Raw genomic sequence first — 24,245 nt, forward strand, 5'->3', positions numbered from 1 at the left:
CCCCTCACCCCTTTGGCGGGAATGTGCCATCCAATGAGAGGCGGAGACACCGCAGAGGTCCCGCCTCCCCGCTGGCCAATGCAAGGCTGGGGTGGGCGGTGCGGGGAGCGCAGTTCTTCGTCCCGCCCACCCGCGGCGGCTCCGCCAATCAGAGCTCGAGGGGCGGGGGCGCGCGGCGCGGGGGGGGGTGGGGGGGGGGGGGGGTGTCGGGCTCGGGGGCCCTCCCCATCCCCATCCCCCCCCCATCTTGGAGAAAGCGAGGGGGGGGGCGGTGGAACCCCCCCCCCCCTTCCAAAACTGTTGGTGTTTTGGGTAAAAACAAAGTTTGGGGCCGCGCGGCTGCCACCCGTGTGTGTGTCTCTGTGTGTGTGTGAGTGTGTGTATGTGTGTCCCCGGTCGCGGCCGGTTCCCATCTACGACCCGTCTCTCAGGCGACTGCGCTGCCCATCGCCGTTGCTACGGGCCGGGACCCCCCCCCCCCTCCGCTCCTTCCCTTCCCCCGGGGGCCGCGGTGAGGATGCGAGGCGGATCCTCCTCCCGCCCAGTTCATAACGCGGGGGGCTCCTCTCTCCCCCCCCGACCCCCCCTCCATCCTCCGGGGGCTGCGGGGAGAGACGAGATGCTGCAACTTTTATTTTTTTTTCAGCAGAGGAGGGAGGGCGGGGGATTGAACTTTGTCATGTCGCAGATAAGTTTCCTCTGGCTTCTTCTCCCTGCACTTCTCCCCCGCCTCCCCTCCGCACGCACGCTTGCTTTTTTTTCTTTCTTTTTTTTTTTTTTTTTTTTTTGGAGAGCGCTTCTCCTTGGCTCAGCACATTTCCCTTGCCCGGCCCGTTCCGCTCCGCTCCGCTGGGCTGCGCACCCCGCGGAGCTCCGGGCGCCTCCCTGCCCCGCCGCCCTCCTTCCATCCCTCCTTCCCTCCCTCCCTCGGCCTCCCCGGGGGTCTCCAGGCCGGAGCTGATGCTCTGGTCCTGCCCGCCCAGGAGCCAGCATCCTGCCCGGGAGCCGCTGAACTGATTTCTGGAGGGAAGGGGAAGGGGGGGGGACACGGGGACCGGGGGCGGAACCAACCATCCGGTTTTGATCCCGACTCCCCCCTTTTTCGCCTGTCTTCTGTTTGTAGATAAGATCTAAGTGTGGTTACCTATTTTAGAAAGTAGTTAAATGTCTAGTTCGGTGTGATTTGGGGGCAGTGGGCTAGGAGAGGCGGCAAGCGAAGTTGGTGTTTCTTACCATTCCGACGTCCAGCCCCGTGCCTTGGGGAAAAAAAAAAGCCAAAAAAACCCCGAACAAACAACTTATTAACAAGAGGAGCAGTTGCTAAATAACGCCGTCCTGCCACCCCTGCGGCGCACAGTAGACAGCTGTTGCGATGGCTGGAGTTTTTGTCGTTGAGGTCTGTCGTTTTGACACCAGCACCGAGTTTTGTTACCGCAGTTCCTGTTTTCCACAGGGTCAGCGTGCGTGAAAGGGATGCAGTGACTCAGGGTCAGGCCAGCCATATTTGTTTTAGGTTTTAATTTTCTCTTTGAAGACTTAAAGGGTATATAGTCTTTTCTCGGTGCGCCTGCATAATGCCGATTAGCCTTAACGGGAGTTGGGTACATCCAGGGAAGAATAGGCCCTTTTGTTTGTTGGAAACCCAGAAACAGCATGAATCCATCATCCAATCAATCAGAGTACCAGGGCTCTCCCTCACCTGCCGGCAGGGACACCTCCAGCCTCCTCTCTTGCTATAGGGCAGCTGTGCTTGGCCCCGTGTCACCTTTTTTGCTCCCTCATCTTCCTCCTCCTCCCAGCATCCGTATTTGGAACTGGATTTGTGTTGTGGAGGTGGAAAACCACCATCCTTTAAAGTACAGTCGACTAAACTTTTCTTCTATTCTAACTTCACAGGCAGCTTTGAGTTGTCAAACTGTTGTTTGTCCATCAGTAGTGAATATTTATGTAGCCACTCTTGCACATTTCTTTTAATAACTAATGACCCTACAGAATATATATATTTGGTTTGGTATTGAGACAGAATATAGCAGGGTGTTTGCTGACTGTTTTTTTTCCTGAGGTTTTTTGTTTGTTGTGTTTGTTTTTTTTCACCCGGACCTGGTTGTTTGGAAGTTTATTTCCTTGCAGATTTCAGTGTAGTGAAACATCTTACTCTTACGCAGCTCACCCGGGTTCTGTGCCCATTCTTAACTCTTTACAATATTCGGTGATCCTCTTGCCAAATGGCTTTTCTTTTTGATTCTGAGGGTCAGGAGATCCTTGGAGTTTCAAAAACTGGGAAAGCTGAATGTCTTCATTATCTGTTAGTAATATCAATAATCTCCTTTGGTACCAGAGGCAAGTGTTTCCCAAAGCACACAAACATTGACTTCTGTAGTGCTTTTCTCCATCCTTACGGATTTTATCACTTTGCCTACATTGAAGTCACACTGCAATGATAACAGTAGCTTGACTTTAGCCTGTGAAAGTTTCTTCTTAAGCAGAAATGGTCTGGATTGCTCTCAGTTGGATTTCTCGTTTAAATAAAAACCGTTCATGTACTTACATTGTATAGATTAAAAACATATAGATAAATCCCTTTGGTTATATTCATTATCCCTTGTAAAAGTAGGTGGTGCTTAGAAGGTCATAGGATAAGTGTTGCTAAGCAGCTAAACAGAAGGATGCTAAAATTAACCTGAGTGTTTTTGTAAGGGATTCACTTTTTAAGTTGCAATAATTTTTTTATTGACTTAAAATACATTTTTTGATAGTAAGACTTCTGAAAAAAAAATATACTTGGATGCATGAATAGAGTTTTCCAGGGGACTGTGTTTAGTGTTCAAGTTTATCTACATACAGGAGTAATTCCCCCCCTTCCCAGTACACCTAAATTTTACCAGCAGTGAGCCTTCAATTTGTGCCCTTTGCAAATGTCCTTCCAGAGTTATCTGTCGCTCCAAGAGCATCTGATGTATGTTGGATAACAGCCTGTAGGGACAGTCTTGGGAAAAAAGAAACTGCGAAGGTTCCCCAGGAACAGGCAGAAAACAAGTAAATCCTGTTAGTCTGAAATCTATGCATGTGCAGAAAAAGCCCCTTTTAACTTTTTGATGAATGATGCCTAAGTTTGTAAATCTGTGTTTTAGGTGTACACTCTTAAAACATGTGAAATCATGTCGTCTTCTTCCAGTGCAGTAAACGTTGTTTTAAAATGAGTGTATTACTGGACCATGTTACTGGACCAGTTTGAGAGGGCTGCCTTGATGATGTGGTAGCTTTTTTCTTGGGAGATAATTGTCTGTAAAGGAGGATGGTAGTGCAGCTTTTGGTTCTCCAGAAGGTAATGAGAATGCCTGGTGCTCTATGTCTTTTTCTTTTCCCTCCTTTCTGAATTCAAGCAAGACGGCCAGTCATGGGATTGCTGCTTTAAAACACGCTTTTTCAGGAGTATTCTGCAGCTTGAAAAGGGTCCAGGAACTGCTTCGTGTTGTTTTGAGTACAGCTTTATCATGGATGGAGTGCTCAGGTACCCTGCAGCTTTGCTGGGAGGCATCTCAAGAAGCAGATGTAAACTTTGGGGGTGAGAAGGAATTGCCCTCCGAGACCATAGAGCAGCTTGTTTCTTTTGTGGGAGATCTGACGTGCCACGTTGTTGTTCAGCAGTTAAATCGGATTTTCTTTGGGGAGGCGTATGAGGAATCCTTTCTGTGTGTTTGGGTTCTTTTTTTGTGGGTGGGTTTTTTGGGGGATTTTTTTTTTTTTTTTAATATCCTACATTACTTAGCAATTATGGGAGCTGTGCCTCCTCTCTCACCCCTCATTTAGAAGCATCTCTATAGGCAGTGGTTTCAAAGGCAGGCCTTGGGCATCCGTGGAAGTGTCACTCTCTGGTGACACACTGAGAAGTTAGCTATTTGTGTGGAGCCAGGAAGGGCTAGAAACTTGCAGAGCTTTGCCAGGCCAGGTCTGGTTATCAGTGTTTGATTACAAATGAAAATAGGTGAGGTTGGCTGAGGTGGGAAGCGCTGGCTCCGTTCTGGGGTACTTCTGAACAGGAATTTCAGGAGCATTGACTCTTTGTTCTTCTTCTTCGGCGCAAGAAATCTGATGATGGCTTATCTTTTGATGTCTGCCAGCCATGATGTTTTTCTCACCTGAAGGTGTTCCCTCCACCCCACCCTGCCCCTCTGTTTTGAATAGCAACATTTGAGGGCCAGTGACTGAGAAGAGCTCCCCAGGCAGCAGTACCCGAGCATCTCACCCCCCTTCCCTCAGTGTTTCACTCACAGCAGGGTGGCAAAACTTATTTAGAGCTCAGGCTAATGCTTTATTATGAAATACTACAAGTACAAGTAATTGCCAGCTGGGGCATATGCTGTGGACTCCCGTTGGATGGCTTGATCGTGTGGTGCTGGAAAAGGGTCAGAACAAGGAGAAGGGTCTGGACAAAAGGGAGAAGAGTCAGTGGGACACTTGGCTCATGGATGTGCTGGTGTTAAACCTGTTAGAGCAGCCTCCTGCAGTCAGAAAGGAGTTGTCCTGATGTAACTGAGCAGCGCCTGGACCCGTCCTTCCTTTAGAAACAACACAGCCCTGCTGGTGTATCCTGCTTTTTTTTTTTTTTTTTTTTATAGTGGCATTTCAGCTTTCAGGTTGGCCAGCCTAGCAATCAATAAAGGTGGTTGCCTTTGAATAGGTGCTTTACACAAAAGAAGTAGTTGATGGGTGGAGACTGTTTATTCAGAGTGATTCAACTAAGTAAGGCGAAGAGAATCTCAATACCTCTTTAAAGATGTAGAGAAAGGCAGCTGTTTTAACAACAGGATTCACCTGCAGAGTCCCAGCCATCCGCAGAGGTGCTACAGCAAAGGGAAAGAAAAGCTGTCAAAATCCCCCACGGGCGTTGTTAGGCTCCTGAACTCAAATAGGTATTCCAAGGACTATTAGGGAGGGAGGCCTTTCAGATCTTGATTGCCTCCTTTCTCCCCCTCCCTCCCCCTTTACCGATCTTCCCGTAGAAGCATGTGGAAATCAACTTTCAAACGCCACTGTTTTCCTCCACCTAACCTTCCTGAGCAAAAATATTTTGTGTTTAATCTTATTGCATTATTTACTTATTTAGTCTCAGGATTTCGAGAGGTCCTTTTCCTTTTGAAGAAGACATTCCCTCATCCTGGTGTCTGAAGTTTCTTTGAAGATCTGTTTCCACAAGGGACATTATTTGTGTAGAGCTCTCGAAAAGTGTGGGAGAGCTGCTTGCACCCAGTGGCCAAGTGACTTCCCAGGGTAATTTGTCAGCTTTGAAAAATTGGATTTTGACTTGTAAGTCACTCTGGATAAAAAGAAATTTAGCGTCTTAGACATTTTCTGCACTGATGTGCCCGAGTGACCTGCTGATTTGGTTCTCAAACATAAATGTGTTTTGTGGTTAATATTGGAAGCGTCAGCCTCTGATACATGCAGACTTCTCCACTTGTCATCTCCCCCTGGATATTTTAACAGGTGTTAGCGTGTGCTTTCTTGAAACAGCACAAACGTACTCGTAGGTGTTTTAGGAATGAGTGGCCTGCATCATCCGTCCTTTGAAAATGGAGGATGATCAACTGTTGACAAACCTTCTTTTAGTTAATTTAGGTATGTGCTTCCTCTCTGAAGATGACAGGACAAGGGGGCACGGTTCTGTAGTGACAGGACAAGGGGTAATGGTTTTAAATTGGACGAGGGGCTATTTAGATTAGATACTAGAAAGAAATTCTTTACTGTGAGGGTGGTGAGTCACTGGCACAGGTTGCCCAGAGAAGCTGTGGATGTCCCATCCCTGGAAGTGTTCAAGGCCAGGCTGGATGGGGCTTTGAGCAACCTGCTCTAGTGGGAGGTGTCCCTGGGGTTGGAACTAGATGATCTTTAAGGTCCCTTCCAGCCCAAACCATTCCATGATTCTATGAGAGGAGCAAAATGTTTGTGTTGAAGTGTAGCCGGCCTTTGCTTTTCTGGTGTGTGATTAGCTCCTTAGGTTTTAGCTGGAGCCCTTGTTAGTCCCGTTTCGTACGGCAGGTGATGTCAGTGTTCAGGTGTGTGGGTACCTGGGAGTGCTTTGCTCAGTGCTTGCATCACAGCAATAAATTCCATCCCCGTGTTCAGGCCACGCTCCCTCACACTGTTAACGTTACGGCTTCGACGAGGGAGCGCTGCTTTGGATTTCGCACCAGTAAGCAGCAGTACTTCCTTGTATTTCCTTTAGGGAGCAACATGACTTAATTTGGACCGCTCACAGATTTGGGTAGGGGAAAGAGCCTAGTTTAAGTTCCCCTTTTTGTGACACAAACCCCATTTTCTTCATTAAATTAAGTTTTTGATGTCTCATGACTCTCAGTGTTTTGCCAACGTAAGAAGCAGGCAGGACATGGATACTTGTGTGCTGTTCTTCATCCGTGTGTGCCTTTTTTTCTGATGTTGATGCAGTTGCCTCTGTATCAAGGACAAAAGATGGCTGTGGCATCTTGTGCGTGTGCTTGCCTGCTTCGTCCCCTCCTTCTCCTCAACAGCCTTAAAGTATCCAGAATTGGTGTTCACTTGGATAACTTGCAGCACAACTCACATATTTTGCCGTCTGTACATGCTGATGCTTTTTTGTTGGAAGGAACGAAAGCTACAGAAGGAGGCTTGCTTTTTAAGTGAGACACTGGAGGTCCAGGAAGTGGAAGCACGTGCCATAGACGCGGGTTGTGGAAGAGATGGAGCTGGGTTACTAAGGACTTCCATTTGTGAGGTCTGACTGTTATTTTCCAGGGGAAGAAGTATGAGTGCACTGATGAGTGCTTCCCTACAGAGGTGTAGTTTATGTCTTGTCTTGGATTGATTTGGAGGGTGTATTTCTTTTGATCTGTTTCTCTAACAGCTGTAGGTATCATTTCCTCCTTATCAGATGGTCCAGCCAGCTGTCACTTAGTACATCTTCCTACATTTCCAAGTAAGTTTCAAAACCGTGGTCCATGGCAGCTTCTGGACCAAGTCTTGGAGCAACTTCCAGCCTTTACAGCAGATAGGGGTCTTTTCTGCTTGGTAAGATCTCCTGAAAGTCTTTGAACTGTCCGTGTTGCAGAAGGGTAGAGCTGTACCACAGTACCACTCTTTCCCTGGTGTGAACTCAGTTTATTGTTGGAAATGGTGCTTTTCTTTAAATAGTGAAGAATTTATTTTCATATAAGCCCTACCTACACTTTGTGGGAGAAATCATCTCCATCCCGTGTCTCCATTCCTCCTTTTTGGGAAATGGCAGTTTCTTTTTGCTAAGCATGAAGCGCCCACCACATTTGACCTTACCAGAGGGTGAATTTCTAGGGGTGGGTGAAATGATCCTTACCTCAGAGTGGGTGCCAGTTACCTTGGGAGGAAACCGTGCAGATTATAAGCTCTGCAGGAAGGAACTGGTGGATTCTGTAAACTCTGCAGCCCTGCTAACAGCAGTTCAAGCAGTTCCCAGCCTCTACTTGTACTTTTGGAACTTGTAAAGCTCTTTAAATCTAGGGACTGAGGTTTTTCCATGGTTCCCTTTTCCCTTAAGAAAGAAAGAAAAAAAAAAAGGTAGAAATCAATGGTAAGGTTACTCATTTTAAATGCTCAAAAGCCAGCAAATGAAAGTTAAAAGTGCTCACAGAACAGTTAAGTGGGACAAGCTGAACACAGGTCCTGCCCCCATTATGATTGCTGTTACGTGTTTTAATAAATCAATAGATGTGTAAATAGTATGCGGAAGTGGAAAACATGGCTTCATTCGAATCAACAGCAAAATTCTTTCAGGCTTCACTGGACTAAGATTTTATGTGGGGTATATACAGCTGAAAGCTCTTGAGCATTCATAGCATGAAAGACGCCAGGAAACTTTAAAAAACTGAAACACTAATAGTGTCTTTGTATTTTTCTGGTGCTTGAAATTCCTACAGGTGTAGTTACAAAGTCAGTGCATCTACTTCAGGAGCTCGTTTGATAAAAAGCAAATTGAATTTGCGATATAATAGCCTATTTTGACTAAATTCTCCTCCATCCTGGTTTTGGGCATTGCTGAAACAGCGTGGCTATTGCTTCATCCTTTTACTTAATCCTAGAGGCTGTGTTAACTTTCTTGAGTATATTCTCTGTGGTGAGTGGAAGGAGGACCTGTCCTTCTCAGGCGTGTCCTTCCCTGCAGGAAAAGGGGAATGTGGAGAATTTTCCCTGAGGATGGATCTGGGGCAGAGATAGCCCCTGCATGTTTGGGGCCAGAGTTTTTATTTACACCATTGCGTAACTCTTAATCTCCATAGGAAAAGATGTGGGTTAGTAGATTTGCAACGCCACAGACTTGCATGTGGCCGTGGTGGTCTGCCTGATAGCTGACGTGTGCTAGTATTGCATAGTAGATGTGCTGATGCCTGGCTGGGGTCGTCCTGGGGTGTTGGGTGACCCTGTGCTGAAGGATCTGCTGGTGCCTGACTTTCAGCCTCGTGCATTGGCAGCTTCTCTCCTGCCCGCGCCGCCCCAATCGTCTGACTTGCAGTAAATGTTTCCGTTTCTGTGCTCGCTGTCTTTTCAAAACGATCGCTTAAAAGTATTTGGGCCAAAAATAATTCACCCTGGACAAGAAGATGCCAGCAGCATGTGCAGATTGCACACTGTAGTTACTGTCCCAGCTAGTGATTCAAACAGAGCTGCATCACTCAGTAGCACAGATGTGGATTAGGAAAGTCCGGACTGCTGATTTAAAAATTTCCACTATTTCTGGTAATGGATGTTTATATGAGCTGCCTAGTCCGAAGACCCAAGAAGTGAGGTGGTGGTGGTCTTTATTTAATTCCCAGTATACAGATGCCAAGTGTTATGCTTTGATTTCCTACACTGTAAACTCTTTGGGGCAGGGATCAGCATTCAATTACCGAGTTTTGAAAAGCCACCTAACACATTGTGGAACTGACCTGCTCGGCACTACCTCAGTATAAATGTTTAATTATAACTATCTTCTTACCCCATAGTGGAGCCTTTCCAGATACCAGGGTTGAGGCATGCTGGGAACCTGCACTGCTGCTGAGGTGTCTGCCTATGAACAGAGAGCTTTGGTTCCAAGGCAGAATTTGGGCAGCTCTCATAAATGCCTAGTTTGCACACGAAGGATTAATAGATTAATAATAAAGATTAATATTTATATTTTTCCTAGGCAGGATAGGTGCAAGTACATACATGTGCTCAGGGGTCTGCGGCTGGTTGGTTGGTTTAGAGGCAAATACAATCCTAGCTTTAATACCTGTCTTAAAGCATCACAGTCAGACCATGTCCTCCTCTCTCCCTTTTGCTTTAGGTCTGTATGTAAAAATGACAAGTGTCAAGGTTCTGAAATTGAGAAATTAGAAGAAGAAACTGGGAATAGAAAGATGTTACCCCCTCAATACCTCACCTTCTCAAGACTGAAATTAAGTACAATTGTTGGCTCTTGCCGTTCACAAAGTAATCTAATTCTCTTGCCTTGATTGACTTGCATTATAGCTTTAAACTGAATTCTTAAATCATCCCAATGTATGCTATGTTTATACAACATGGAAGCATATGGAGTAATGGAAACATCTAGAAATTAGACCTCCAGAGAAGACTCCCGTTTTAATCAGGTTACTTACTTGGATTAAGCCAACCCAAATTTAAAACATGTGGGCTCGTGTACTAAACTAGTTGCACTCCAGGGGTCCGTCAGGGAGTTTATCAATGCGTTCTCTTAGTCTGTTCCAGCCAGCTTTGTAGGAGCAGTTTGGTGTTACTAAGGTTGGAATAAGCTGATGTCAGATTTTTGTGCACAGTACATAGCAAGTAGAGGTCAAACACTTGTACAGCCGGTGATACTATGACTTGTTAAGAATGTACGCAGCAGGTCGCTTTTCAAAACATCTTTTGAAAAGCAGCCTGCGAGAGCGGTGCCATGTAGAAGAGACACGCATCTTCCTCTGGCATCAGCAAATGGATGCATCCTATCACATTGGACTGCTGAGCATGTTTAGTCATGTTACTGTAATAAGCTCTGGGAACAGGAATGGGTTCTGCCCTGCTGCGCTTTGGGAAGATTTGAATGAATTTGACTGGTTTGTTCCAGGGAAACTCCTGTTTGTATCTGCTGCTTTTGTGCGGGGTACACAGAAGGAAGGAGTCGAGTTTGTTTCTTGGCTGAAGGGGGGGTTTCTTTGCAGTTTAGGATTGCTAACATTGCTGTACTTAAATGATTATTCTTTAGAAGTGGTAAAATTCAGAAAATCCTAAGTGACTCCTAGAGTCCTCAGTGTTTCTGGTGCTGACAGTACAGAGACCTAGGTGGTTTTGAGACTCCTCTTTGCCCAGATAAACTGAGCGTTAGGGACCCTTCTCTTGCTTCCAGCTGTAGCCTTTGGGCATCCCTATTTCTCCTGCCCTGGTGAATCATCCTACAACATACGCAGATGTAAATGTTAAATATGCTGTGGTAGGGGTTACCGTCTTTATCCTTTTCTTTTTGTCTTAACATAGCTTAGCCTGATGGCTCTCAGGGTATTTTTTAAATTTGCTGGTGTGTGTGTGTGTGTGTGTGTGTGTGCATGTCAGAGACAAGTCCAGATCATGCCAAGCACTGCTCTTGCAGACTCTTTTAAACACAGATATAATTCTACTTAAGTAGGTTGTTCCATTTAAGTCAAAATACTGGCATGGGCGAAGTTAGGGGAAGTGTTTCAGGACTGGGGCCTGCATTTAACTTTCAGAAAAAGTATTCCTGACACAAGCCAGAGTCTTTAACCCGTGTGAGCTGCAGCTCCAGACTCGTCTCGCTGCCTTCAGTTTCTGACCTACTTGAGGAGGTATTGCTCAGCCCGAGGAGCTGTCGCGGGTCTTGTGGCTTGAGAGGGGTTGGCTTTGAAAAGAGACGGCGAGAAACGTGGCCGTGAACCCAAACTCCTTACATCTACGGTGTCTGCAAGAGTTAACGAAAGCACTCCAGCGGCTCATGTGCTCTCTGTGTGTGCATACTTTCCTAATCTTGACATGGGGTCCGGGCTGCTGGCTCCCGGGGCGTACGTGAAGTTGGCTGGGCTGTCACCTTTTCACTCCCTGCATCTGGCCGTGGCTCAGCATGGGGATGCTCCCCACCGCCGGGATTACCGGCTGCCTAAAACCCGCTCCTGTGGGGCTGGCTGGGCCAAAGGTGCCCTGGTGCACCTCGCCTGCCCTGGTGATGCTTCATGCCCTCGCGGGGAGCAGTGGAGGGAAGGAGAAGTGCTGCCGTGGCCCCTTTCCTGCACCTGGAAGATGTCTTGCACCCGCCTTGCGCTCTCGGGTTGGTGTGGGTGAGCTTTCTGCTGTCATCATTTGGCCAAAGAGCAGCTGACTCCCAAGGATGGGGATCTGCCTTAAAACCGGGGAGCAGCTGTACGGAGCGGGGCCCATGGGCCCGTCTCTGGTGCTGGCAGGCTGTCCCTCCATGTGGGGAGAGGGAGGACATTTTTCTTCTCTGGGTGACAAAGTCCTAAGGGCAACTTGGGCCTTGGCTGTCTGGGAAGAAAAACTAGAGTTTCTTCAACCCGCAGTACGCTGTCAAAAATTACTGAGTGTTTCTGACCAGAGGCTGGAAATGAAAGCTGCTCTTTTTTTTTTTTTTTTTTTAATTTTTTTTTTTTTTTTTTTTTCTTTTGGTTTCCTTCTCAACAAGAGTAAGAGCCAATCTCCCGATCTCTTTCTACCCTGCACCTTTTCCAAATTAAATAGCTTAACTTTAAAAAAAAAACAACAACAACATAAAATAAAAGCCACCATGGACCCAATACTGTAACATAGTTTTTTTTTTTTTTTTTTTTTTTAAATTTTATTTTATTTTTTTTTCACTTAGGTTTCCTCGGAAAGGCTGCCAGCGGCCACCTCGCCCCACCCTGCAGACGTGTGGGCGGGAGAGGGGGTAGCCGGCAGGAGGGAACATCACCAAAAAGGCAGAGCGACTTGGCTCTTGGCCACGCACAGGAGCAGGAACAGCTGCTTCGGTGGCCCCCGGAGCCTCACTGATGTCAGCATAACCACTGCTCCTTAAAACGCGGCTCCGCGTGTCGGGGGGGCCAGGGGGAGCAGGGCTGGGAGCAGCTTCTGACCCCCACCATTCTTTTTCCCCACCCCCCCTTTTCAAAACGGACCTCTGCTTTCTATAAGAATGGAAAGATTTTGGATGAGTGAGTGAGAGCTATGAGAAATTCGTAAAAGTAGAACGAGGTACCGAAAGCAAGGAGCAGAAAGATTGTGCATTGTAAGATCTGTGTGTATCTGCGGTGTGTCTGTTTGCTTGGGGTTTTTTTTTTGCTTTTAAGAGGAGTGTGGCTAGGAACAGTTTGGTGCTGTTGGATAAATCTGTCAGTGCCGTTCCCTTCTCTCCCCCCTGTGTTGTCTCTGAGAACCTGTCACACTGTGACAGATCACGCTGTCAAACATCATACTGTGTTTGGAAAGTCTCTGGCTTGCCTTGGGATGCCGTATGAAATACGGCGGGATGTGGCATCCTGCAGGGAGCCTGTCGCGTGTGCTCGCTTGGCCTCCTGCGCTTGCTCCAGCAGAGGAAGGGAATGCACATCAGAAGAACACAGTTGTTTGCAGCTCCCTTCCGTTCCCCTGTGTTGTTCCAGGGAGATGGCACTTCATGTCACCTGTGATGTTTACCCAAGCTGTCTTTCCTTGTATGTCGGTACCAAGGGTCCCTGATGGTGAGAGCCGCAGGGTGGTTAAGGGTGGTGGGGCTGTCTGACCTCTGTGACATGGGACACGTAAGGCAAAATTACTCCTGTGTTGGGTACTGAACTGAATGAATGCGAGTTCCTCTCGGGCCTGAGATGATTTGTTCCAATTTGATAGTTAATACAGTAGTTTCCGAAAGTTGCAAGAGAATCTGACGTGTAGCTGGAAGTGCTGAGGGAAGAGGACACCAGCTTTTCCAGAACTGTGCAGTTCAATCACAGAACGAGGTTGGACTGGACATGAAACTGGATTCCAGGGTGACGTGGTGATTGCAGCCTCTGCTGGCTTTGCTTCTTCCCACAGCTGGGGAGTTGATTTTCCCAGTAGGCTTGTGCCAGCATAGTCCTGCTACTACTCTTGTGGTGTTACCCCAACACAGAAGTCGTGCTTGAAGTGCTTGCAAGTGGTATGCAGCGCACAGATCTCGGCGGCAGGGGTAAGCCAGCCCACCCGCGCTTGTTGCAAAGCTGAATTTGCAAAACGCTGTCTCCATCAAGGCCAGTGTAATAACAAGTTGCAGAGATTCCCTCTTGAAAAACAAACAGTGTAACATAGGCATTTGGGGAGGAGGGCGTTGGGCTCTTTCCTAAGGCTTTTGCTTTTTGTTAACTCACGTTAATTTCGTGAGTCGGATTAACATTTCCTGTATCATTCCAGAATTCTTGTAGTAATTAGCGAAAATGACGCAGGGTCACAGCGGTTGTATGGAACCGAGTGAGCATCTATTCAGGTTCTTTTCAATCGGGACAGTGGCATGAAGAATTTATTTACTGAAGGTCATAGAGGGAGACAGTAACAGAGGCAGGAAAAGAACCCAAATGCTCTAAATCCAGTCCTGTGTCTTCACCATTAGATCATGCTTCCTGTCTAGGCAGATGAATCCACATAAAAACCTTGGTTCACAAACAGATGACATTCAAGTGCTACCAGCATTGTAAAATACGGCTAGGGCTAATATATTTGCTCTGACTTTCATCTTGAGTGCCTGGTGGAACACCTGTAAGTATTTACATTTTAACATGAGCTTTTGTGCTTGTGAAAGCAGACAGTTTGACAGCAATGACCTTTCGCACAAAAGCCTGAATAAGTGATGAACTTCCAACAAATCCATGACCTGAACTCTGCTGGATGCATATTGAAGGCGACAAGTTAATATGGCCTGTGGCAGCACCAGCAAGAGGCCTGGCTATGTGCTGGAGTCTTCTGCTGGAGGTGGTCCGCAGACATGCCTCTAACCACTGTCCCTGCCCAAAGGCCGGGAAGTAAGTAAGTGTGCCTGCTGAACTCACTGCTGGTGAGGGCCTTGGGCAAATGTTGGCTGCAGACGTGACTTCAGTGTTCTCAGAGGTTTCTTCTCGTCCTGCCGCTCTGCTCTGACCCTGGGTCAGAAGTGTGGATGTGTCTCTTCCCTCCCAAGCGGCGCACTTCAGAGCTCGCTGTGATTCAGTTGCACTGAGTGGTAGTTAAAACTTCAATTACGGGCAGCTTTGGAGTTGGACACGTCTCTGCTGCGAGTGTGGTAACCTCTGGCCGCCAGACAGGGAAGGCAGCCATGGTACAGTAACCTCTGAAATCACCCTGACCTGAATCACGCTGAAGCTGCGGCTCCAGCGATGTTTCTTCGGGACTGCCCTGTCCTGGAATGAGCAGTTCCTGGTACCTGCTTCTCCAGTGAAACCTGGGTTCAGAGTGGGGAATGCCTCTTCAAGCTGATGGAAATACCTCTGGATGTGTGGCAGAAGGATTTTCAGTCCTGTGGAGTAAGTCATACTGCATTTTTCGCCTGTGAGACTGAAAACTAGAGGGAGTCCTACTCGTGTCTAATACCAGGTCAGACCAAAAGCCCACCTAGCCCAGGATGGTGATCGATGTGGGTTTATCAAAACAGAATATGGCAAAAGGGGACCTATTAATGATGCTTTCCTAGTATAGTCCACCAGCAGTGTGCAACTTCTGGAATCTCCTGAGCCAAAGAGTTTTTATATAGGTTCGGTATTTAGGTTCAACAATCCTCTTTCCTGAGCTTGTCCAGCAGCTTTTTGAACCTGTACAGATACTTGGCATGTTGTGGTGGTGAGTTCTGCAGTTTAACTACGTGTTTTGTTGGAGGGGAGGTGAAAAAGCAACTTTCTAAACCTGCCATTTGATGTTTCCACTTGATACCATTTAGGACTTGAAAATAGTGAGTAATCATTCAGTACTGACCTTCTCTATGCCTTTCAGGATTTTGTGGACCTCTGCTGTACCACCTCTGTGGCCTTCCTCACAGGTTGGAGTCCCGATCTGACTGTTGGTTATTATGCAGAAGCTGTTCCGTGCTTCTGATTATGTTGTTCACCAAATGCTTGTTAGAGCTACAGTTTGCCTTGTTAACACCTATCACAGGCATATGCCAAAAGTACTTTATTTGCCTACATATTTATTGCTGTAAGACATATACTTGGACAGGCTTAAAGATTTCCAGGTGCTGCCAGGATTCTCCTCTTCAGTAGCTTTTTTGGGAAATTTTCTCAGTTTTGGCAGGTTACAGGCAGAAGATGGTGATCGGTGAGAGTGTTTGCAGGTCTGGCTCAGCTGCTTCTATCCCGATCACTTGAGAAATGTTTGCTTAAAGGTTACTTTGCTCTCTGCCTTCCTTCCCAAATACACTACTGGTTTCTAAGAGCAGTGTCCCTGTATCCCTCCACCTAATTTTTTTTCACCCCCTACAGCTGGCAGCCTGAAGCACACCCTGCATATCTAAAACCTGAATGAATCCAACTTATCCAGAGACGAGGGGTATTTGTACTTGCTAGCTCTGGGGGTATTTTCTGGGGTATTTCACCCAGACCAAGTGATACTACCCAAAAAAAGTTTGCCTACTTTCCCCGTCCAAATCCTAGACTGCTTATATGGGATGATAACTAGGATTCACCCATCTGTTTGGTTTTGGCAAGTGTCAGAGGAATTGGTTTGAGCTCCTTGAAGTAAAATGTTTATTGATGTAACTGTAATCTGTTTCCATCCCCTTTTTTTGGTAGTCTGCCAACCCACTTGTCCACCTGTAGGACTGCTCCGTGTTGCTGGACTTGGAGATTTTAATTTTTGCAGCCAAAAGAATTTTGCTTCAGTACGAGCTAGTACTTCATACAGCTGGTATTTACTTACGTTAGATCACTCCCAGGGCGCTTTACAAATCAGTGCCTACAATGCTACTGAAATGCAGCTGCTTCTGAAGTGGAGAGTGCGAAAGGAGAGGTTTAGATCAGGTCATGCTAACCCCTTTCTCTGTGTAAAGCGCTGCGCATTCTTCAGTACTGACATAGCCTAAAAAGGAACCTTGGCTTTTAAAGCCCTACCTTAACCTGCCTGCCAAACGATGCGTGCTACTTGATTTGTGTTTAGCTGATGAAAAACTTTATTCCGACTTGCCAGAACTGTGAGCTTAGTTGCAAGTAACATGAAGAGTGATGCTAGCGATTTCAAACCTTTTGGTAAAGAAGGCCTTGGACAGTGAGTACTCAGCTTTATCTAGGTTACTTATTCCCTTCATTAAGCCTCTCAGGACTGATGAAGTGTTGTGGTCTTAGGAGAAACAAGTCCTGCTGATCATCTAGTACCAATTTATAATGATGATCTTTTAATGTTGCTGTGTGTAAAACTATTCTAATACACTGTTCAGTACTTACTGCTGTACTCTGTGGGGTCTGTGAATTATATAGTGTTTGGAAGTAGCTAGCGTATGAAGCAGGGGCTGTCCTTCTAAACGATCACGTTGTGGTTGTAGTTCTGACTGTTGAATTCAGAGCTCGTCTTGTATTGCTCTGCTGCTGCTCTACGCATTTAGTATCCTAAATTTAAATTTAGTATCCTAAAGGCCGCGTGAGGACCACGGAATGGAGCCTTAGCATGGCGTATGCTTTGCAGGTGTCTCTCTGCTCTTGGGTGTCAGATCAGGAAAACCTAAAAGCTAGCATAAAATCATTGTGTATGTATAAGCAGTGGGACACGTATATGTTGCTTTAAGTAGAAGTATTTTCTTAACTGCCTTTTTTCTTAGGGTACATATCCTAAATACTAAAGGTCTTAAATATCTTAAAGGTACATCCTAAAGTGCTATGCCAAGAAGCTAATAAGGACTTTTTGTATTTGTCCCTTTGCCTTTTGAATGTTCAATTTTGGCTGGATCAGTTCTCTGATCTGACTTGCTGTGCAGCTGATTTAGTTATGCTGGCACAAGGAAGCAGTGGAGAAGACACAGCAGAGGAGGACGGGACTTCTGATTGCAGTGCAGATAGGACAGATTTTAAAAGTCCGTGCAATCATCATTAAAAAGGCTGGTGCTAAAACCATCAACACCAGCATGTCTTTGCAGGGGGCAGAAGGAAAAGTGGAAGAACCCAGCCAAATGCTTTTTTGCTAGTTTATGTTTGCAGGGGCCTCAGATCAACCTTGGGTGAAACAGGAGGCATTGCTTTCCTAGGATGGATCCTGGAATCCTTGCAGTAGTGTTGCTGGGTTGATTAATTCTTGCACACAGAGCCTTATCCGAGCTCTGCTGCATAGGTGGGGGGTCATTAACAGTGTCTGCTGTGTCTGTCCTCGTATATAGGAACTGCATCTGCTCTGTTGCTGGGCTTAGGGTCTTCGCTGTCTTAGAGTTGCAATGTTGAAAAAAACAGCACAGCCGTTTTTGGGGGGTTTATTTTTGAAGATGCTTCCTTTTTAACTTGTATTCTTATCTGCATTCTGGCTTCCAGCTTCATTGAAGGTAAGAGTGAGCATTCGTTCCATGTCTACTATCAGTTCATGGGTATCTTTGTTCTGTGATGCTGTAACTTACTGACAGAGTGGCAGGCCTGTGTTAATAGAGTCACTGTCCCCTACCATCCTTTTTGCTTTTCCCACTTGCCTCTGCCTTTCAGGTACATTGTGGTGTTTGCCTTCAAAGGTTGTATTTAACACCACCACCACTTCAAGGCAAGTATTCTCCCAGGTATGTGACTACAAACAATGCAAAGGGAAAAATCTCAATGGAGATCTGTGCGTGATGTTTGTTATCTCTTTGAAGCTGCCTTTTTCTTAAGAGTCTTTTGATATTTAGGTATTTCCTCCCAGCTTTCCCCTTTCTGATGTGTCTTTGCCTGGAAAACTTAAAAAAAATCTGTAATGATGTTGCATTAGTGACTTCAGAATTGTTTCCTTAGCAATGTAAATGTGCATTTGACATCACAGGATGAAGAAGCAGTTTATAAACTACAGCACAACCAGCCTAAGGGGGGGGTTTTGGTTTTGTTTTTCCTAATGTGTTCACCCCCTCACCTCTAGCACTTTATTCCTGTTGTATTGTAACTCATCTCTTCTCCAGAGATGATGATACAAGAGTTTGTGGGGTTTTTCTGTACGCCTTATCTCTAAAATTATCTGGGTGATCAGTCCTCTTTCATTTTTTTTCTGTCTTTTGACAGTCACACCTCACCAACTTTTGGTTTGGTTGCTGTAGGGGAAGCAAACCGTAGGCTTTCCCTGGCATGGGAATGGCAGCTGGAGGAGGGGGAAAAGCTTCTGGAGAGGTGTTGACCCTCAGCGCAAGTGGTACAAAACTACACGCTGTTTGCATCCAGAGGTTTAAGAGTTTCAGCTGTGAAGATAGTCTTGTCTCCCCACCTTAACACACATTCTCTGTCTGCTCTCTTGATACAAATCTCTTCATTGCATTAGCTGTGCAAAAATTCTGTTGCTTCTGTAAATCAGGTCTCCTTTAGCTGTTCTTTCTGCTTCCAAATTAATTTCCATCTTAACAGAGTATCTCTTAATTACACTTGATATTGTGTAAGGAGATCGTGTTTCGTCATGTGAGATTGTGGTCCAGGTTTTGTTCTGGCTGAACTGGTACAAATCTGGTGCAACTTTGCAGCATCGTGTGTGGAAGAAGTCGATTTGTTTGGCCAGGAGCAGAGTATCAATCACTGCACAGAGGTACCAGCTTAAAGAAAAGAATTGTGGAGACTGATGTAGGTTTTATTAGCATGCCCAGAGTTATGTTATCATAGGATCATAGAATGGTTTGGGTTGGAAGGGACCTTAAAGATCATCTGGTTCCAACCCCCCTGCCACGGGGGTTACATGATATGAAACTAAACATATGCTAAAGGCCAAGTAAGTACAATAACTGCAGCAGCACATTTCCAAGAAAATTGTCTTGTTGCAAATGAACGTGGACTGTGAAGAGGCTTTATGGCATCTGCACGCTTGGTACAGGCTCTATCAGCAATTATCATCAGTTACAATAGTCCGTTTGTTTTTAAATTTCTGAAGTTATTTTTTTTTTAACTGTTCGAGGGAGTAGCATGTAAAAGAGGGTAGCATGTAGAAATCTAAAACTCCAGCCAAAAGACACCTCCTTTTTGTGTCTACGTGTTGCAGCTGTCTATCTCTTGGCAGCAGGCAGCCTGTGTAGAATGTGAGGTTTTTGTGCTGAAGCGTGGAAGAGTGAATTAAGGAGTTCTGAACTTAAAACGTTCTTCTTTTCTAGGGAATTTCGGTCCTCACCATTGCTTAGTTATTTGGAGACTATTTGTAGGGTGGGATTTTTTTCTTTCAGTTACTCCTTATATTCGTGATAAGATACACTGAGACAGGTCGCTAACTCTTCAATTTTCTCAGTTATTCTACAGTTTAGTAATCAGATGAATTTGAGTCAGTTGCACAGATACCCAGCTGGGAGGAAATACAAAAAAAGAGCATGCTGATATTTTTTTATGGGGAGGAGAGGAGGAAAGGGAAGATTGCAGTTTTTCACCATGAAATAGACTTTTGCATAAGCCAAATAAATAACGTTTTGTTTTAGGGATGTCAGCACAGGACATGTTGCTTCTGCGTAAACTAGGGATAGCATCATAACACCTAGGGCATAGTTACATCTTTTAATCTCTCCTCGTTGCACCTGGAAAGGCGCAGGATTTTGCGAAACGAGCCAGCGTAGCAGCCTCCCTCCGACAACTCGACACTATCAGTTGTTTGCATGTTGGAGTAGGTAGATGCACACTTTTGCACTGTGCAGGCAAACTGACGAGGGAAAGACGTAATAACGCATTGTGAGGCTTTCCATCAAAACATATCTTTAAAAAAAATAACATGTGTGTTCGGTTATGCCAGTAGTGTCAGAGCGGAGGGTGGAAACTGCGTCCTCGGTGCTCCGGGAGACAGGGTTAGGGTGATGACCTCCACCTCCCTCGCAAACTAAATCCTTGCCTTTTGCCCAGGCTTTTCCTTATTCCAGCCTGGTCTGGGATGTGGTTTTCCTTTCAGCTGAGGTGATTTGCACTGCTGTAGCTGTTGCACCCGCGCTGGGCAGGCGGGGGAGAGGCGGCGCGGGCAGTTCTGTACGCCAGCCTCGCTGGCTGAGGGCTGGGCTTCTCTGCTGGGGAAGGTATGATTAAAGTAAGTCGTTCACCTTCTGTGTGTGCGTGGACAAGGTCTGACTTACCCCTCCGTAAAAGGCTAAACCTTTCCCCAAACACGTGCAAGTTTTAGTGTGCCAGGGTTGTGCGGTGTTGGAGCAGGTTTCGGATCTTTGTTTTTTGGTTCTTAAGTTTTAAGCCCTGGCTGCTGGGGAGGTCGGTATGGCGAAGGAGTGGAAAAGATGCCGGGGGAGAGGAAGAGGACAGGCTAACCTTGGCACCTGGGGCCGGGCTATTATGTTGCGCTTCCTCTGCGGGGCGGCGCAGGGCGCAGGGCCGGCCGGGGCGACCTTCTCACGGCAAATGGAGGAAGTGGCCGCTGGAGCAGAAGCACATCACTTCTGGATCTCCTCTCGCCCTGGGCCGGGGGGGATGGGATGGGGCAGGGTGGCGAAAGAGGGCTACACGAAGCACCGAAGGGAGGAGGGAAGGGGGGGCGGGGAATAAAAATTATAAAAAAAATATATTATTAAAAAAAAAACCACAACCCACAACTAAAAAACATCCTCCTCCATCCTACGTGCAAAGCTCGACAGAACGTTTTGGGAAAAGGGAATGCTTGGGGGAGGCCGGGAGGGGCTGGGGAGCGGAGATCGCTTCCCTGCTGGCGGCTGGGAAGGTACCAGGGGAAGGAGCCGGGGCAGAAGGATGGAGGGGGGCGGCCGCTCCTCTCCCCCTGGTTGCTGACTAAACAGTTATGTCAGCTGGCAGTCGGCGCGGCCTGGGGATTTGCGATAGAGCTCCTGGAGGGTGGGGAGGGTGGCTGTGCGGGGGGAAGGGAGGGGAAGGGCTGGCCCTGCGGGCGGCTGCTCCTGCCTCTCCATGGCTGCTGGGGCGGGGAGGCCTGGCCGTGCGTGGGGGTGCTGGGCTGCGGCATCACCCCGGGGAAGTTTTCGGGGTGATGCCCGGGCGAAGGGGATGGGTGTGCGTCCCGCCGTCCCTTGTTTGTTTAAACATGTGGGTGCCGGGCCTGGAACAGCAACCCCATCCTGTGCGGGAAGAGCGTTCCCGTCCGACTGGTACCCCGTGCTCCCTCGCCCGCTGACTCAGGGCCCTCCGCAGCAGGCGCCTCTTGCCAAAACAGTGGGAGCCTGTTGCTGGGGTGTGAGGAGCACGCTCCCCTCCCGAATTCGGGGGAGAGAGAGGGGACAGCCCGAGGTGCCTGTTTGTCCCCCCAACCCCGGCTGGAGCTGGGGGTGAGGGTGCGAAGGGCAGAGGCGGCGGTGGCAGCCGCGGGGCTGGGCCCAGGCGCTGCCTGCCCTGCCACAGGTAGAGGCTGCCCCGGCTTGAGCGCGGCCCGGCGCTGTGAGAAAGTAGACAGTGAATCCTGGCTGCCGTTCAAGTTTAATGTTTCCTTTCTTGGCCTTGAAGGCAGATGGAGCCCAGGGTAGCCCTTACACAGAGCAGGAGGTATTTATAATGATTCTTTCAGCTCGGTAATGTTCAAATCCTATTTTTCTGTTCTTCTTGTTTTGTTTTCCATAAATCGTGTGCTGTAAAGTTGGAACAGCCTCAGAACAGCTGTGGCTTTTCACCCGTGTGCTTCCCTCCCCTCCACCCCCCATGAGCAGTGAGTGAAGGATGGGTTGCATGTGAGTCACCTCTATACCTATTTCACTTCTCCTGTCCCAGCAGTGAAAGACAGAGAAGGACCCTGTCCTGACAGGCAGAAAGGGTGTGTGTCTCAATTGTTTGAGGTCAAATGAGCTGGCTGAACACAATTAAAAAAAAAAAAAAAAAAAAAAAGCCCGCTTGATGTTCCTTCAGGTACAGCCTCCCGTGTCCGAAGCCATGTTTGTGGCTGTGCAAAGCCAGTTAATATGTTAACCTGCATCTTAATGAACATTAAGATAGATTTTTAGTGATGTTCAGCTGACTCAACTGAGCTGCCATGTTTGTAGTCGTGAGTGAACCTGTCTGGCCCACATGGACAAGCTTGCTGGAGGCTTTAGTTAGCAGGACAGCACCAGACAGTGTTTCTAATGGACTAATCAAGATGATTTGCCTTCCCCCCTTCTCCCCCCACAATGCTGAGTGCAGTGTGAAAGATGAGTGAAGCCTGTAGAAAAATGTTTATATTGTGATGTGGAAATCCATAGCTCTTGCCCAGGAGTTGCTTTGTTGTACTTTTGTGCAGCTCATCACCTCAGTGCAGTTCTCAGCTGGGTGTGTTGTGCCTGCCACTCCTTCACAGCACACCTGGATCCTCTTTTCTCCACGAGTCAAACGGCAGCCGTGATTTCATAGGCCCTTACAATCCTTTGCCAAGTGGCCTCACCGATGAGCTGGGCGGCTGGACTTCTGTCAGTTTGTTCTCAAGGACGTAGGTGTCTGTTCACCAGTGTGGGAAGGTTATAAAGCCCTAACGTATCTGAGTGACACTTCAGCCTCCATTCTGCTTTAAACACTCCACTTACGACCAGCCACAAGAGCCAGCACCTTGTGAGAGAGTGTTAAAATTGATAAAACCTGAGTCCCTAAACATCTAGCTTTTTTTCCTGCTTGTTGTAGGTAAAAAGGCTTGTTTGGTAGTGGTGGGGTTTTGAGCGGAGGGAAAAATCTCCAGGAGATAGGAAGCCACTCAGAATTTACTGTTAAGCCAGATGTACATCATCTGGTTGTGTTTTTTTAAAGCAGTGAGATTGCTCATGGCTCTATGAAAATGGAATTATTTTGAAAGGAGAGGGGTATGTAACTGCTTGAGTGCTTGGACATAGGGTCTGAAATACTGAATAACCGCAATTCTCGCTAACTTCACAGGGAACGCTTCTGGAAACGGCTCTTGATGCATTGGGTACAAAGCACTACAAGTGCGGGTAAACAGTTCTTTAAAATATTTTGGCACACTGAGAAAACTTCAGTGAGTGCTACTTGGAAGCTGAACACTTGACTTTTTGTGGATAAGATCAGTTTAAATAGGTGCGTTTTTCTTCCTTCTGTGTGTATGAGAGAGGGGAACAGGAGGGCAAGTGAAAAAATCAGAGGAAAAGCCCTCACTGCTGACTTGGGAGACTTGTTTGACCTTCTGAGCCCTGTGCACTTGTCTGTGGTTTCCAGCCAAAGGCTCTCACTTTGAGAGCGCCTTGCTTCTCGTGCTGAACTATTTTTTGACGCACTGAATGAATGCAATATGTTAACACTCCTGTAAGTCCCAGAATTGCTTGGCTGCCCCTTGCCCTGCCTGCCTCGCGCTGGCTGAAAAGGTACCATTGTTTGTTCTGCAAACAGTGGGTGATGGTTGTTTCCAAGGTGACTATGGTGCTGTTGCTGCCCTCTACTATGAGAAAGGAAAAAGAAAAAAAAGAAAGAAAAGGGCTTTCCACACCTGAGAGCATCCCACTGTCACCAGAGATGGTGGAAGCGAGGAAAGAGCTGGTGTTTAGAGCTCTCTGGGCTGGTTATTAGAGTAAAGATGGAGAAAATGCCAGTCAACTGAGAAGTGGCAATGTGTACATTTGGTGTATGCTACAAAACTGTCTTCTAAAGTAGTACATGAGTACAGCTATTGAGACACGTGAGTATTTCTAAGGGTGTGTCTCTGATGAGAAGAAATTAAGGTGAATTTAAGGTTTCTCAAACGTACTGATCAACTGTTTGTTGTCGTTTGAGTTTACAGTAGTAATAGTCTGCTTCTTTACCTAACCAAGAGAATGTTTTGAAGACTGCTCAAGCAAGGGCGTATGGACTTTCCCACAGGGAAAGCAAGAAGGGAACATTCAACAGTTCTGCTAGGCTTGTAGGTTTTCAGATTGTTACAGAAAACAGTTATTTGGGCATAAAGTATGCATCCCCCAGAAAGAGAACCCAAGCAGCGAGTTCTTTCATTGCTTTTGTGTATTGTCGGAAGGCCTATGATACTCAGAACAGTGACTTATTTTGAAGTGTCTGAGTGGATGGACTAGAAGCATTTTTTCAGTCCTCTCTCTGCGCTGCCTGCCCATCTACTGATGCAGCTGTTTGGGGGGGGGGGCGCGGGATGGATGTGAGTTTAAAAAGAAAAACAAACCAACACTTTTTTTTTTTTTTTTAATGGGTATGGGTGGCTGTAGGAAAACTTTGCCC

General features: G+C 46.8%; 1 protein-coding gene across 1 annotated transcript in view; it reads left to right on the forward strand.

Annotated features, from left to right (window-relative positions):
- The window catches only part of RREB1 (ras responsive element binding protein 1), a 126,785-nt gene that overhangs the window by 847 nt on the left and 101,693 nt on the right, over positions 1 to 24,245 (forward strand). The gene's annotated exons all lie outside the window — the stretch shown is intronic.

This window comes from Calidris pugnax, unplaced genomic scaffold (assembly GCF_001431845.1).
Source record: "Calidris pugnax isolate Ruff unplaced genomic scaffold, ASM143184v1 scaffold8, whole genome shotgun sequence".
NCBI classification, from domain to species: Eukaryota; Metazoa; Chordata; class Aves; order Charadriiformes; family Scolopacidae; genus Calidris; species Calidris pugnax.